The sequence below is a fragment of the Monodon monoceros genome, unplaced genomic scaffold (genome assembly GCF_005190385.1).
Source record: "Monodon monoceros isolate NGI ecotype Baffin Bay Population unplaced genomic scaffold, NGI_Narwhal_1 Super_Scaffold_6, whole genome shotgun sequence".
In the NCBI taxonomy this organism is placed as follows: Eukaryota; Metazoa; Chordata; class Mammalia; order Artiodactyla; family Monodontidae; genus Monodon; species Monodon monoceros.
In genome coordinates this window covers 69597101-69601279 of record NW_021703783.1, presented here as the reverse complement: position 1 = coordinate 69601279, position 4179 = coordinate 69597101, and positions in this window count along the sequence as shown.

Below are 4179 nucleotides of genomic sequence, written 5' to 3'. Positions count from 1 at the left end.
ATGTAATTGGCCATTTTCTCAGCAACTCCAAGGTCATAAAAGAATTTATAACACTTATCAGGAACAGCTAGACTTAAATAAGATCATGCCTATCTCTGAATGAATTAGAGTGGCTGGCCAGAAAACCAGTATATGCTGATCAATTTCACTCCAGCCCCTTGGGCCAACAGGAAGGAAAGGGTGGTTTCCTTGAGGAAAAAATAAGATCTCTTCCAGAATAAGAGGAAATAAATTCTGGAAAGGCAATATAATAATAAATGTCCAATATTATAAATCTATATAATAATAAAACCATAGGATATCTGACTGTCATTGAATAATTATATGTCTTCACTGAATATCTGATCTCTGTAGCAAGACTTTTAGAACTCTAGAAGAATTTATAGAGAAGGAAAAATAATATTTGGGGGGCTGAACAGGATCTGAAAATATTTCACTTCGTTTTCAAAAGATTGTTTCTCTTTTTTTTTTTTTTAACATCTTTATTGGGGTACAATTGCTTTACAACGGTGTGTTAGTTTCTGCTCTATAACAAAGTTATACATATACATATGTTCCCATATCTCTTCCCTCTTGCGTCTCCCTCCCTCCCACCCTCCCTATCCCACCCCTCCAGGCGGTCACAAAGCACCGAGCCGATAAGATTGTTTCTCTTTTTATCCCCCATCTCTTGCTTCAAATTGTTTTTTACAATACAGAAACCACCTACTGTTAGTCCTGAGGCCTATAGCATCAAGGCTACAAATATTTCTAGCCAATGAAACAACATTATGATAGTATTCTTCCAGTATTATATTTGTTTGGACAGTACCCAAAATGTGAGCTCAATTTCATCTTATGTTTTAGTAAGGATGCAATTTATATAATAACTTAGAATTAGTTGAACACCCTATACAGCACTTTCATCACCAAAGGGAATAAACAATAAAAAATGAAAAGCTCCTCTGTAGATTCTTATAATCTGAGTAGCTGGTTACTTTTAATTCAAATTATAGGCAAAAACTAAGAAGTACCATAAAGAGGCTATATGAGATTTTTAGTTGTTTGGTTTTTCCTTTCAATGGGTAGCACTGATGCCCCTTTGCTAGGATCTCAGACCCTTTTTTACTTTAAAAGATGAAGCAAAAGATGCCCCCCAGTCTGGCCATTCAGCGTTAGGAAGAGCATTAATCGCAGATCCACCAGCGTGCAGCTACTCTGCAGCCCTCAGTGGGGTGGTGACCAAAGGAATCTCTGAGTGACAGGCAGCAGAATCAGAAGTGGCTGGAGAATTTAAGAGCTTTTTAAGATTCAATCATTATGCATTCTCTACTCTGTAGACACTAACATGCTTTTTCATTTATTACCATTTTGAAGGTAGAATTTAATTCAGCAACTAAAGCAGTCAGTGCAGCAAGAGCAGCCAAATAATGAAGAGAAGTGAACAGGACGACATCAGGATACAGGCGGCCGCGAACAGTGCAAGAATGAAAGAACTGTGAGAATGAGAAATATATTCTATAAGGATTTACAGAGAGGGCAGCAAAGCCCTAACAAAAATAACTAAAAAACTGAGCACTAGGCCACTCCTAAGAGGGTGGAGTTTAAATCTTCGGTAACACATGTAAAAAGATGTTTAGGAGGCTGGAAAGGAAGGAAATATAGTTAAGTATCTTTTGTATGCCAAGTACTAAACTAGACACAATTTCATTTAGACTCTACAACAACTTTAGGAGGTAGACATTGTTCTGTGTTACAGATGAAAACACTGAAGCAAAGAGGAATTAAATAATTTCTTTAAGGAAACATAGTAGAAAACTATGGAAAGCAGGACTACCTACTAGGCATCCATTCATAAATTCAACAAATAATTATGGGTACCTTCTATGTGCCAGGTACTTAGGCTTACTTAATCATAGTCAAAGTCCATGACACATTTTTAAATAAGAATTCTAAAATTAGTAAAGACATAAAAGAAGGAATCTAAAACATAAGAAAAATAATATGAAGAAAGAATAATCTGATTTGGAAAATAACTAAATAGAACTTCTAGAAATGAAAAATAAGGTCACTGAGATTTTTTTTTTTAATGCAGTGGGTATGCTCATAAAATAACTGTCACTTCCTGGGCACTTAACCGTGTAACAGATACTGTTCTGAGCATCCACTTAATTTGTCCTTACAACCCAGCTTTGAGGTAGGTATTATCAGAATCCACATCACACAGATACACAAAAATGTGGAGGAACTTGCCCAGAGTCACATGCCCAATTTGAGATGCCAGGATTTGAACGTGGCATTGCAGTCTTTATTCTTTAAAAAAAAAAAGCTGAATAAAGATACAAAAATAGATACATAATTCACGTACCATACAATTCACCCATTTAAAGCATACAATTAAATAGTTTTTAGTAAGTTCACAGAGTTGCCCAATCATCACCACAAGCTAATTTTAGACATTTTCATCACTCACAAAACAAAACCCATGCCCACCCCCTGCTCCCCATTTCTAAGCAACCATTAAACTACGTTCTGTAGTTTTGCTTATTCTGGACATTTCATACAAATGAAATCATACAATATGTATCTTTTGTGACTTGCTGCCCTCACTTAGCATAATGGTTGAAAGGTTCATCCATATTGTAGCAGGCATCAATACTTCATTCTTTTTTTTATTGTCAAATAATATTTTATTGTGTGAATAGGCCATATTTAATTTATCCATTTATTAACTGATGAACACTGAAGTTTTCACTTTTTGTTATAAGCTGAATAATTCTGTATAAATAATGCAGCTATGAATGTTCATGTAACAAGTTTTTGTGTAGATATATGTTTTTATCCCTCTTAGGCATACAGGTAAGAGTAGACTTACTGGGTCATATGTAACTTTATGTTTAACATATTGAAGAACTACCAAACTACTTCCCAAAGTGGCTACACCATTTTACATTCTAGCGGATGTGAAGTGATATCACATTGTCATATTGATTTGCATTTCCCTATTGACTAAAGATGCTAAATACCTTTTCACGTGCTTAGTGGCCATTTCTGTATCTTCTTTGGATAAATGTCAATTGAGATCCTTTGCTCATATTCTGGATATATATTATTTACATTGCCTTTAACCTAGCTCTTAGCAAGAAGTCTGTGAATGGGATAAAATAGGAAAAGGGAGGTAGTTATCACTGGATGAAAAAACCGTAAAGCTTGTGATATGAAGTCTTTTGCTGTGAGACTTGCCAAGTCCAGAACACCAAAAGTGGTGGAAATTCCATCCCAGAGGAGACAAAATAAATGATTGTGTGAAACGTTTCAAGACAGACAAACAAAATTGAAGCTTCAGACTATGCCAGCTCACTGCCCTCCCCTTCTACAAATAATTCTTCAACGAATAACTGGCCTCAGGGCTTCCCTGGTGGCACAGTGGTTGAGAATCCACCTGCCAATGCAGGGGACACGGGTTCAAGCCCTGGTCCGGGAAGATCCCACATGCCGCGGAGCAGCTAAACCCGTGCGCCACAACTACTGAGCCTGTGCTCTAGAGCCCATGAGCCACAACTACCAAGCCCGTGCTCTAGAGCCCATGAGCCACAACTACTGAGCCCGCGTGCTGCAACTACTGAAGCCCGCGCGCCTAGAGCCCGTGATCCACAATGAGAAGCCACTGCGATGAGAAGCCCGTGCACTGCAACGAAGAGTAGCCCCCGCTCGCTGCAACTAGAGAAAGCCCATGAGCAGCAGTGAAGACCCAACACAGCCAAAAATCAATAAATAAAATAAACAAATTTATTAAAAAAAACAAATAACTGGTCTCATTTAAATATAAGTAGAAGAAAGGACCCAATAAATATATCTTTGGGCAGATACAGCCCAAGAAGGAGAACATGAACTAAGTAAAAGGAAGATTCAGTAAATATATCATGGTATAATTGTTCTTCCCACCCATTCCCCCAAAAAAGGTTAGAAGTCTTACCAAATACTTCTGCTAGGTTCAAAGAAATTACAAATAACATAATCAGTCTTTTAAAATACTTTTTAAAAGAGATACAAATATTTAAAGAAGTGGTTATTAGATAGGAGGAAGTGAAAAGCAAGGTGAAAGAAGTCAGGAGAGAAATGTATGAGAAAGATAGAAATCTGACAGATTTGAAAGTTACAGTAGGATAGGAAAAAAAAGAATAAACATGACAAAATGGA